The sequence below is a fragment of the Gnatocerus cornutus genome, chromosome 1, assembly GCF_029298725.1.
Source record: "Gnatocerus cornutus isolate USDA-ARS CGAHR chromosome 1, icGnaCorn1.1, whole genome shotgun sequence".
Lineage (NCBI taxonomy): Eukaryota > Metazoa > Arthropoda > Insecta > Coleoptera > Tenebrionidae > Gnatocerus > Gnatocerus cornutus.
In genome coordinates, this window is record NC_142233.1 from 10,327,126 (window position 1) to 10,340,116 (window position 12,991).

The 12,991-nt window shown below is 31.7% G+C and overlaps 1 protein-coding gene and 1 non-coding gene across 4 annotated transcripts in view; both read left to right on the plus strand.

Annotated features, from left to right (window-relative positions):
* Positions 1-6,373: 6,373 nt before the first annotated feature.
* LOC148180295 (G protein-coupled receptor dmsr-1) overlaps positions 6,374-12,991 on the plus strand; it is an 85,795-nt gene continuing 79,177 nt past the window's right edge. For all 3 annotated transcript variants that reach the window (XM_088045419.1, XM_088045398.1, XM_088045414.1), the window contains exon 1: positions 6,374-6,528. The gene's annotated coding sequence lies outside the window, so the exon portion shown is untranslated. The remainder of the gene's footprint in view (positions 6,529-12,991) is intronic.
* On the plus strand, positions 10,869-10,990 carry LOC148180296 (U5 spliceosomal RNA). The gene has a single exon (XR_015771746.1). It is a non-coding gene; the product is annotated as a U5 spliceosomal RNA (small nuclear RNA).

Below are 12,991 nucleotides of genomic sequence, written 5' to 3' on the forward strand. Positions count from 1 at the left end.
TTTAATAAAAAAATGTAACAACAAATTTTAACAACATTCTGTGATTTCTTCATTTCTTATGCCACGAGTCATAAGTTTTGTGTAACTTACTACTCTTGGCTGTCTTACTAAGAAAAATAATTTTGAAAAATTTTTATTTGCAATACAACTATAGGCATAAAATTTTGGACAATAAAGTGTGGTTTCATTTGTCTTTTTTGACATAACGTAAAAACCTGTCCAAAACTCTATGACTAAAAGTGTACCAAAAAAGAAAGTACACTCTGACTTCTAAAGACCTAAATTTGCCAAATATTTCAAACCTGAAACAAAGTGACAGATTAAAAAAACTTCTTATTAAATGTCATTTCAAAAATTTAAAGACTATATTCTATCGCGGAATCAAATTTTCGAACATCACTTTTTGACATAGCATTGTAAAGCAACCTTAATTGTCATTGTGACTGACATACAAAGTAAATTTTTGACACTTGCTGTACCGTTTATAAATTTTAAGGTTATAAAAACAAAGAACAGTTTACAATTTTTAAACATCAATCAATTTGAGTTCGAAATTTTGATTCCGCGATAGTAGAAACTCGTGGAAATCTGAAAAAATTCTTTGATTTGTATATTCTATATTTTATCTGATGTATTCAAAGAATTCAAAATATAAACGAAAACAGAGCAGTTGCAAAAGGGTCTTATTGCACGTTTTGCATATTATTTATCATTATTACTAATACAGAATTGGCCTAGATAAATTAACCCTATCCACCTATCACTATTTAATTTCTTAATTAAATTGCTTATACCTGCTCCTTTGTTATGTAAATCATTTGTTCTCTTGCAAATTGTAAATTATTGATCGATCAATTTAATCAATTACTTCTAGAATATTTATTTATAGTAATCATGTAATGAAATTCAAATATATTGATTTCCATAAAAAGTGCAACAGCTGGAATGGATAGTGGTAAAATTTATACAAAGGTTTTATTTGTCTATAATAAACAAATGATGAAAATTTGAATAAAAAAACATAATAAATCTTAAAGATATTTAATATGTAATATGTCAGCTCGCCGCGGTTTCTAATACACTCATTTTCTTTGTTGGGCTTACTCGAAATCAGATTAAATCAGAATATGGACACGAACAAGGACAACAAGAATATCCTAGACATGTTCAATCGGGTTAACGTGAAATCCATGGGAGACACTATATTTCAGCAGGACAACGCGCGTCCACATACTGCCAGAGTTGTTTTAGATTACATTGATCAATGTGACCTAGGGGTTGCAATTTTAATGGAAACCGGTATATTAGAAAAAGTAATTGTTTGATAAATGCATTAAAATGTGAAATTATTGCACAGAAATTCTTAATTTTAACGAAACATTTTTACTTTTGTTTCATATCTTGAAAAATAAAAGATCCTGATTTTTTAATATTTTCTTTGTTGCAGAAATTCCAAGAAAAATCTCTGCAGCACTCTTTTATTAAGAATGAAACATAATTTTTCGACCTCATTATGTAAATAATTATGTTTCAGACTACATACATTGTAGCTAAATCACTTAATTGTAAACATCTTTAAATTATTGTATAATTAAGTGCTAAATTTAACTTTTATTGGAACACTTTGAACAAATCAGAATCAGTACAATATTATTTCGGTTTTGGTGTTAAATAAGCAAAACACCTAACTGAACTGCTAACATTTTATGGGCAAAAGAAGGATCACTTGTCACTTTAACATGATGTTAAGTATTTAACCGAAATTAAAGATTTAACTTGGCTTCTGTAAACTAATCTTTAGAGCCGGTTTTGAAAAGCTAATGTTAAAGTGATATAATCTTTTTTCGCCAATTAAATGCCAGCAATTGTCAAATTTATTACGAGATATTCTGAATTTAATTTTAATTAAATTATTGTGTCAATTAACCCATCATTTAGTACTCCTCTTTTTTTAAACTATTGACGTTTAGAGAGGATAAAATCACAGCAATGTCAACACAAATTTGTTTTTTCTCTTTGAGTTTTTGTGTAAATTTTACCTTTTTACTATTTTATTATTATCTCACAATACTAATTTTATTACTTCCAGTTTTTTTAAATTAAACCAGAAAAGTAGAATTTATTTGCATTAAAATATTTGTTTCAATACGGAAAATTTAGTCAGGCTATTCTTAAAGGTTATTCCTAGAAGTTCATATCATGGATAAGTTGACCTATAAATTCATTAAAAATTGAATGTCTAGTCTCTTATGCTTGTGATAGTTATTCTACCATCATAAAATGTGAATAGCAAAGTTGAGTACGTGTCACTTGCAAGTATGTACATACTAAATTATGAACTCCAACTACTAAGTAGAAATAGTTTATATTCTTGTGTTCAGGATGATCCCTTGAATCAATCCTTTTCATATTAACAAATCTTTTTATTATTATATTATTTACTTAGTTATTATTCGTTGTTAATGTCTATTACAAAATTCCTTCAATTTTCAAATATGTGTAATTCCCTCTAGCATAATGCTCTTGGTGTAACTCCTCATCTGCTTTGAACATCCTTTTTTCTTTTATAATTTGTGGAAAACCTTCTACGTGCAGCGCATCAAAACGTTTTCGAAAAATTGCAAACAATTCTGTTGCCAACACAAAATGTTACTATAGACACAAGACAAAGTAACCCTATCATTTGATTCATTATATTAAAAGTGAACAATAGAATGTTATCTGGCTCCTCATTATCATCCTAGTAATTCCCTATACGTCATTTTTCCTGCAGAGAATTTACGGATTTTCAAAGAAGCAATTTTAGAAATTAGTAGAATTTGAAAGAGATATGTCAGATACCTGACAAAAGGCTCCACAAGTTTTTTAGCAATTGCAAAATATAATGATAAAAACATAAAGTTATAATGAAATATTTGCTAATTTGCACTGACAATTACAAAAAAAGCAAAGTTTATTGCTGATGCTCCTACAATTTGGTGACAATCTGACAAATGCGACAGTTCTTGTTTGACATTCCGCAGGAATTGCTGCTGAACGACCATACCAATCAGGAAGCCGCATGTTAAATTTGGTGCCTACAAAAAATTCTCTGCAGGAAGAATGAGATTTACTGTTATTATCAAGTTGAGATTTAAGGTATATTTTTTCATATTGATCATAACGTAGACAAATTGGTGCGTTATTGATTCCACCATCTCTGCTTTCCGGAAAAAATAAAGTAAATCAATCTTTTTCTAATTCACGATCTAACGAACGACAATTTCATCCTTGATTATACCTCATCTCACCTGCGAAATCTCGAGTTAACAAATCACAAGGGAAATGTTTTTGGGCATTTTCCTTTGCGACTATGTTCACGCTGTTTCCGTCACCGTTTCAGAGAGGCACGGGTTAATTCCAACCCCGATGCGCATAATTAATTCAACTTTTACCATTTATATTAAAAGAGATATTTTCTGCACCGTCCTACAAATAATTCCAAATTAAAAAGAGGATTATAAAAGATTATTTACAGCTTTCATAGCATTTATGTAAACATGATTTTATCAAAACGTCAATGATATGAATTTTATTGCACTGATCATATTTATGAGATTGTACTTGGAAGATCGAAGATACGGAAATATCACACAAACATAAATGGATGGTTAGTAAAACATCTGGAAAATTATTAATGAAAATTGTCCAAGAGCTAGTAGGTAAAATAATACGCGTCATTCACCGAAAGTTGAAATTCTTCAGATAAAATTCGACCCTGCAAAGTTTTATAATAAATCAATTTCCAACAAGAAGATATGGGCGTCGCAAACAGGAGAATTACGTAAAATAACTCACCTAAATCCACATCTGAGAAGTGGAAAAAAAAGCAGAAAATAACGCTCAGACAGCCAAAATAATATTAAACTGACATGAAAAGAGAAAAATTAAACAAACGAAATATAGCGTCATTCAAAAATACTACCGCCGAAAACATTCGTTCGCAAAACAGACGAAAAGATCGCTAAAACGTAAGCCATGGCGAATAAACCAACAAAACAGGAAAAAGAGCAGAGATCGATATGTACTAAGAATAAGATTAATATTCATTCTGTTGTAGAGGATCGATTTATAGGTAAAATCTAATGTGTATCAATAATATCTAGTTTCTCGTCATTTTTCCTCTATAAAATTATATTCGGCGATTAAAAAGAAGTCCAAACGGAAAAGTTTTATTTTCTAGCCGGAAGCCATATGATCTAATCTAATTTTATTTTCAATGTTTTATTCTCCGAAAGCAAAGTAATCACGAGGAAGCTTTCTATCTGATATTGGCAAGAGAAAAAAAAAGTATGGAATCTTTTGCAGACGCAGGAATTATTAAACCAACTTAAAGACAAAAATTATGAAGTCGGGACATGAACAACAATTTTTTCGTTGAAAAGTTATACATGCTGGTCAGTTTAAAAACTATAAATATTTTAAAATTTAGCAGCAAAAATAAGCTGATAAGACAATTGGGCACTTGTGACACTTCCGGTTATACAAATTATCATTAAAATATTTTTTTTTATAAAATTTTGGTCGAAAATAGATGACATCAAAATAAAATTTAGTTTTATACAAATATGAATATTTTTGCTTTAAATTAACCAAAAATAAACTTATTGTGGACTACTCTGTAAGGTATAAAATTTAGTCAATAAAGTTGAGGTGAGGTGGAGAAGCCTCAAAGTATAAATATCGTCATTTGCAATTGTTGAATACAAATTTCTAAGCTAAAACCAATAAAAACATCTTTATTTTTGACGTCTGTTTCCACCCCACTATAGGCAAGCTTAAATAAGTTTTTTCCTATCTTCTTGTAGGAACGAAATTTAATTTTACAGCTCTGCTAAAGCAGACGTCAGTAGTGAAAAAAATCTATAATGTCGCTAAACTAATATTATTTGTGAGCAGCAAATTTTTCAAAACTGCACTTCCATATAATTTAAAAAATTTCAGATTTAATTATCGTTGAAAAACAAAATCAATGGAAACGTAGGGTTTGGTTGGAAATCAAAGGTTCGACAGTTTCTGTCAGTTAGAAGAATCAACGTCACTTTTGTTTTTTGTGTGTTTTTTTTTTAATTTTGTTGACCTAAAACAGTGTGGATCACACGTCCGAAAATATTTTTGGAAGTCTTCGCAATTTCACTCAGACTTCCAAAATAGTTATTTGTGAACCAAGGCCAAAAAGTGTTTCTTTTTTGACCGAGTTTTTTGGCACTTTTTGGCCGTGGTACACACAAGATTTTTTAGGCGACATCGTTAAATCTACAAGTTAATTAATTTTTAATTATGATTTATTGATTTAATCATTTATAACAACTGAATAATTGTAAATATTTATGAATCCTTCAGAAAAGTTCATATTTTCTTTATTTACATTTGCAGTTAGCTTTGCAATTTGTATGAATTAAGTTTGATGTGATTTTTGATATTGTTGCAGCAGCACTGCTAAACATGTTTATTTTCAATAATTCAAGACGTCTTTGTTGCACTTTACAGCAGTTTGTCGATTCGATTTTACCCAAATAATTATAAAATTAATATCGGTATCTTTATGTAATATGCAAAACTATGGATAGATGGCGCCACCATAGATAGGCCCAAAATGTTTGCGGCCAGAAAAGACTTACTTTTAGGCCGCTCTTGAGGCCTAAAAATTCTATTTTCAGTTTAAGTCGCCTCAAAAAGCAGTTTCCGGCCTTGTGATTCGAAATACTGTTAGATAATTGGTAAATGATAGTGGTAATACTTGGCCATTAACTTGGCGAGGTTTGACGAGTTTCGGCGATCTAGTTCAAATCAAGCCCTACGTTTTCATAGCTTTTGTTTTTCAAGATTAACTATACCAGAGCTCATTACTATCGGGCTACTCATTAAAAAGTTAAGTTGGCAGCAGCCCCTAGCAATTTTTATCGGTAACAATTGGCAGTAAAAGCGTTTGACTTTGACGCAAGAAAATTTCTGTTAAAAACTTCCTGTTGCAACAAATGTTTAATTAGTTATTTATTAATACACTCAACTTTGACAACGTGTTAACCTCAAAAATCGCTACATTCAAATTTCCCCTAATTTTCTCCCTAAAGATTTGAAAGCCTGATTTACACCTAAAAATTTTCGAAAATTTACACAGGAGAGTGGAATGATAGCAATGAGGTGGACTTTAAAGCTGATTTTTTTTAATCATAATATTGCAACTGTTACTGTTACTACAAAATAGCACCAATAATAACAGCTAAACACTTAATTGTTCACGCATCTAACTTTGTCACCAATGCTGACGCCCATTTTGGCAGCAAGGTTACCATCATCAGAGCGATAATTAAATTTAAATAGGTAGTAGTGTTGTGAACACCATAAAAATTCTTTGGTCAAATTTTCAATCAAATCCGTCGTGACAAGATCATCATCAAGTGCCCAACAACGTGAAAAAGCATCGAATGCAGTTGTTAAGAAACAGGGAGCTCAAAATAATGTCTCTTACCTCTGAAAAATATAAAGGTAAGTTTATGATAAAAATTTCTTTTGAAATTGGATTTTGCTCTCAATCTCTAACTTTTGGTGCAGAGTTTACGACATTCCCCCTATAACACTTGTGGAATGAACTCTTCATAAACCGCCAAATTAGGCCAAGCAGCTTGACATATAAAATACACACGCTGCAATAACAGATTAAAACCAGTGGTTAATATAAATTTGACTCGTGTTAATAATATCTACATGCACAATAATTTAATTTTTAATTTATATTGTATGGTACTACGCTACTAATAATTCGAGTTTACTAAATGAGCTATAACAGAATATTAATATTCATTAGAGAACTGTAAAGCATAACCATTAACCTATTTGTATTCAACAGGGATTATCAAATCGCATATGTTATTATTATGTAATACTTCTAGTGATTAATACATTTTTGCGTGTAGAACCGGAAAATTAGATATTGAATAACACAAATCTGATTATTATAAATTAAATTATTCATTTGGAACAACAATGGGGCATTATGACTCCTAAACATCGAAACAATAAAATTATTGAATGATTTAAAATGTTTGTTATATATTTTTTTTAAAACTACCTAAAGACAATTGTATTTATTAGCTTATTCTTATTTCAAAAGATACTTTCATAAAAGAATATACCAGCGCAGTTGACATTGAAAAAAATGTGCCGCTTATTGTTGCACGTGAACTCTACTAATATACCGTTTTGACAGTTGTGTCCACTCGGGTTGCATGCTTTGTAAAAATCCGGATCCACCCTTATGTCCGATTTCGTCAATTTGAACTCAGAAATTAACGCTTTTAACACTTTACTACTAATTAAAACATTTAACCTCAAAATTTAACACAGTAAAATTGTTCAAGATTGTTTCAGAAGTAAGTGACAAGTCGCGGCTGTACTTCAAGTCTTGTTTTTCAACAGACCACACGGGACATACAGCGTGTTTTAAAATGATTTTCATCTAGTTACGTACGCAATGGAATTCCTCTTGTGCCGCTCACATTGTACTATGTTTGAATTAGTTGTGTCACTTAGGACTTGTCAATTGGGCTTGCAAACTAGCTATAGGTAGCGCTGTGAAACAACAATATGTCCATTGAAGGATGCACTTTTGTATTCCGGACGTTTACAGCACAAAAACACCACAGAACTCTAATCACATGAAAAAACACACCTTAAGGTTGAACTATCCATATTTGAAGATAGGGCGTTTCAATGTAAAAGTTCATACAAAATTGCACGAAAACGAAAAGAGCTATTTAGATGCGGTTATTTGTGTTTGGAAGAGCACAAAAAGTTGTAGTGACGTTACCCTATGAGATTTATATCTTGGTTTCATAAATATTTTTTTTCGATTTTAGAAAGTTATATTTTTCTTTATTAAAATTTGATTTAGTAACAACGCTACACATTTTCAAAACAAATCGATTGGCGCAAGAAAAAAGTCAATTTATTAATTAGGGCGGCTGTAGTTTTGGTTAAACTTTTGAAATTTTAGCGATTTCGGAATGATGTCTGTCTTTTTCTTTCGCCTCAGGCAAAGACGACCCTCAGTGTAAAACCCTCAATAAAGGTTACGTAATTATTTTCATTTGTGTGGCGATTTGTGGATTTACAACATAGTTATGGTCAACTAACTTTTAACTAACTTTATTAATGAATGCAGTTCAATTTCCGGGCGAAGGCGGATGCATTATTGAATCAAAAATCAACAAAATCATCGCCACTCTTGATCCATTTTTGATGCCAAATTTGATAACAAAAGTGGTCAGTTTTCGACCCGTCAGCGTGGATAGAAAACTATAATTCTACCTTTTTGGGTATTAAAAGGATTTAATTTTGAGGAAAAGAAGATAAAATTTTTAAATGACTTGCGTAAAACACCGGAAAAAGTTTTAAATATTTCATTGGCCACAACGGATCAAAGAAACAGTGTTTTGTGGCACTGTAAACGAGAACAAAGACTGACGGCTAGTAATTTTGGTAGAATTTGTAAACTGCGACCAAGTACAAGTAGAGCGAAGGTGGCAGCAGGAATAATAGAAATCAAAATTTCGCGTAACAAATAGGGGAGAGGGGGGCATAGTGGGGAACTTAACAATCAAATAGCCACGCATCTTAAAATAATAGAAATTAACAATTTTTTTTTACTAAATATCATAGACTAATGTATTGCGGATGATTTTTGTTGTACCTTTTTTGATTACAATAAAAAACTTACGACATGTGAGCATTATTTTGAAAAATGGGATTTGCCCCGCTTTGCCCCGCACCTAGGGGTAAAGTGGGGTACCCTATGGGAAAATCAAATTTTTGAATAACTGTGTACCTACTTAGAAAAAGTGACATTTTAAAATTACTTAGGCATCAATGCCCATTGCACATAAATGAGCAGGTTCATCATATTTAGCCACTACATTTGTATGACTAGATTTGAAAAAAACTTGCTCCCTAACTTCGCGAATTTTTTAACGAAAACACTGAATTTCACATTTTGTTTTATAAAACATTTAGGTTTTCACACTTTGTTTTATAAAACACACATAGTTAACTGTCAACTGACAACCAATCAAAACACGCTATTCGATTTTTTTCACGGCGTTTGATTTGAGCAGCAGGAGTGTTACCCCGCTATGCCCCGGTACCCCACTATGCCCCCCTCTCCCCTACACGTTTTGTGGCATTGAAAACAAACGCTTGCGCGTATAAGTTATTAGAAGAAAAGGAGAAAGAATGTTGTCCAGAACAACTAAAAAATATGAACCTGGATATTCACTGTGGAGATTCACCCCCACATGAACCAAAATTTCTCCCGAGTTTCTTTCTCTTCATATGTCAGAGCAATCCATTTTTGGCAGCCTCACCAGATGGGCTGATAGGCGATGATAGACTCGAAAATTTGACACCGCAGGAAACAATTGTTGCAAAAAATAAAATTTTGTTTGATCACTGGAGCAAACACGTTTTCACTAAACAAAAACCATCAGTATTTTTATCAAGTCCAAAGACAATTGCTAGTTACGAGAAGAAGATACTGTTTTTTCATAGTTTGGACTCCAAAGGGGTGTTTATATGATATTATTTTCAAGGATGAAGAATTTTGTGATGTAATGTTAATCAAACTAAAAGACTTTTATATGTCATGTATGTTACCCGAAATGGTAAAGAAATGCCTTTAGTGGGCTTTTCACATATTTTTTGTTTTTTCTTTTTGTTTTTATGTTTGAGTAAAGATTTCATGTTTTTTTCTGTATATTTTTATTTTTTTCTTTGTATTTTCTTTTTGTTTTAGAAGTTTTTTTTGGTTTTGTAGTTTTTTTTGTGTTTTTTTGTTTTTTTTTTCATTATATTATTTGTTTTTATAAGTTTTATTACTATTTCAAATTCCTTTTGATCATACACCTGAAACTAATTTTGCTTATTATGTAAGCAAAACTTATTTATAAAAAAACAACATTTGTTTTAAAAAATGTGTCCCTTTTTTGTTTGTGAAATATTTGTGCAAAGAACTTTCAAACTAATGCTGCATTTCTTCTGTGTAAGATTTATGGTTTATTTACTATTTTATGATCTGACCCTCGATTTGACCATACCCAAACTTTACCTACCCAGAAGTGAGACGAGTGAGACCGATGCATAGTTGCTTCGAAACTGAAATTTACCGTTAGGATTTTAGCAGATCAACCGCGAAATTTTAACACGTATTTGTCCTTCAACGGACGCTGCACGACGGGTCGATCTCTCGGTTTGTCCAATAGTGTCACTTGTCAAAAGTCAGAATTACCAATAGGGAAAGAATGTAAAGAACAAACAGAACAATTAAGCAGAAGTTGAGTTTGTTTTATTCCTTCAGTGATCCAGTTGGGCTAGATCAGTCCCTACCTAATATTTTTTGAAAACTACTGTGAGAGAATGTTTATTTGTACGGAAAATAATGGGCGACTAGATGAAATTCGTTTTGAAATAGAGTGTATTATTTTTATCCTATACAAGTGTTTCAGAACTCTCGCACTTTATTTTAATGGGAGATTCTCTATCAAAATCTGACATGATTTTTGTATCGTACAACTTAAAAACACGAATTTGCGTTCTAAATGAAATCCTGCGGCGCAACGTCTCTTTTATGCATTCTAATTACAAGTTACTAATTGCATATTTCTATTTCTTATTGACTTATTGATATTATTGGCAGATTGATATGTTGGAAACCCTTAACTATTACTATACTTGACCTGCAGTAATACAACTCCTCGCTAGAGGGCGCCCTATGCTACAACTCTCTACACTAGAAGTTTCAAGTTACAATAAGAGCCGAATCGAAGAAACACTCCTTACTCTGGTTTCCCTTCAAAGCGAATAAATCTTTCGCCTTTTACTAAAGATTTCCGTGGAGGGGAACAATACAAATGAGTCTATGATCAATTTTTTGAAGCCCGGTTGGATTCTTCCGACTGGGCGATAAACAAATAAAACATAATCTGCACAGTCAATATACAGACAAGTGATGAATGAAATTTATTATCACCTCTCTGCCGTTCCTAAACATAAAGTGACAAGCAATGTCATACTTCTGAAATTCGGAGTGTGCTCACATGTGGACAAACATTTTAAATCATTTTTCTTTGTTGTGCAAATTGCAGAAATCAAGATATCTCTGATTTTATACAATTTGTCATATCCGCTTACTTTTGTTCCCAAAATTTCAAATCCCGCCTTTTAAAGTTTTTGAGACAAATGTCAAATAAACTCATCTTGAACCACTCTGTATCATATGGCCCTCGACTAGAAAATTTTTTTTCGTTTCGACATTTTTTTATTCGTCAAAAACAATTATATTGTAGACGAAAAATTAAGAGAAATTATCGTTGTTCTTGGTCAACATAATAAATATAATATTATTTATTTTTTACATGTTTTTCATTTTTATGTTAGCGAGGGAGGATATTTTTGGCAGACTTATTATTTAGACTTCTACCAACCTCCGGCAATATATAAAAAACCGTACAAAAATACTAGTAGCTAAGATGAAATATTTACCACCTACAAAGAAAGCCGACACATACACAAAAACAAATAGCTCGGACTTACAAATGGCTTTACGTGAAAATTGGCTTGAGAACAGATCTCCTTAAATACAAATTGTCGCCAAACCCAACATGACAGAGAAGAAGTTGATGCAAACTTAATAATCAACAAATAAGGTCTGTACTGTGAATGTATACTTCCAGTTCCAGAGAAATTTACGCGGATTTATTTATCATTTTGTTCGTCCGACAATCTTGCAAACTCCAACAGAAGTGCTGTTTTTCCTCCTAATACAACAAATCTACTGTTATTGGAAATTGATGGTGATTGGCAGCTCTTTCCGTCCTCATCTCAAAAACAAGTTGTCTCAATAATAAATGTTGGATGCACAAGAATTTTCATCGGAAATTTAAAATGAATTGACGAAAATTAATGGGATGATAAGCAGTTTCGACAGCTGTCATGTATTCTGAAATTCATTTCAACATTTTATGATTATTCATTTACTACAAACACATCTGTTTTGAAAATATTAATTTTTACAGGTCGAATACAAAGTGATAAATGGAAGTCCTATTTTCTGATGACGCGTCAAAGTAGCATCAATTAATTTCATTCGAATTGATGAAATTAAATTTCTCGCGGCGCAATTTGGCTAATAAGTTTATTGTGAGATAAATGGTTTTCAGTTTTGTTTTATTGAAATAGTGTTTTTACATCAAGCGGAGAATACAAACTAAAACTTTAATTTCCATATTCTACATAGAAATGTCCCAGAAAATTATAAATTTAAAGAAAAAAATGGAAGGAAAAATTGTGAGAATTTAAAAAATTGTAGTAGGCTTGAAATTAAGTGAAAAATAAGAAACGTAACCTGTCAAAATTTGACATTGTTGACAGTTGTCTCCCCTATCGTTGCATTCTTTTGCAATCACTGGATCGGACTTGGTCTCCGTTTCCGTCAATTTGAACTCAGAAATTGATTCTTCCAACTCTTTCCTGACTTTAAATTTGTGCGTAATCTCTAATTAAAGCACAGTAAAATTGTTTACTATGTATTTTAAGTAAGTGGCAATTCATGGCTGTACATGTCTTCTGTTTTTCAGAGCACACTGGTTCTTTTATTGTAGAAACCCTCTGTGCAGTTGTTTAGGTTACAAATGTCCACTTAATACCACAAATTCTACTATTTTAATTGCGTAATTCGTTCATGTTGCAAATGTTGCAATAGCGGTGTTATGTAAATTAGGTTTTGAGGTAAAAAAAGCCCCGGTGTAAGTTCTGTTACAATCATGTCTCAAAGTTCAATTTGTTTGTTACCGTTTTTAAACAACAGTGGCATCTAAGGGGAATTTCACTTCACTCCTTCACTCAGACTCGCACTAATTCATTAGCTAATCTTAATACTCAAGTTTTATGTCAAAACGCA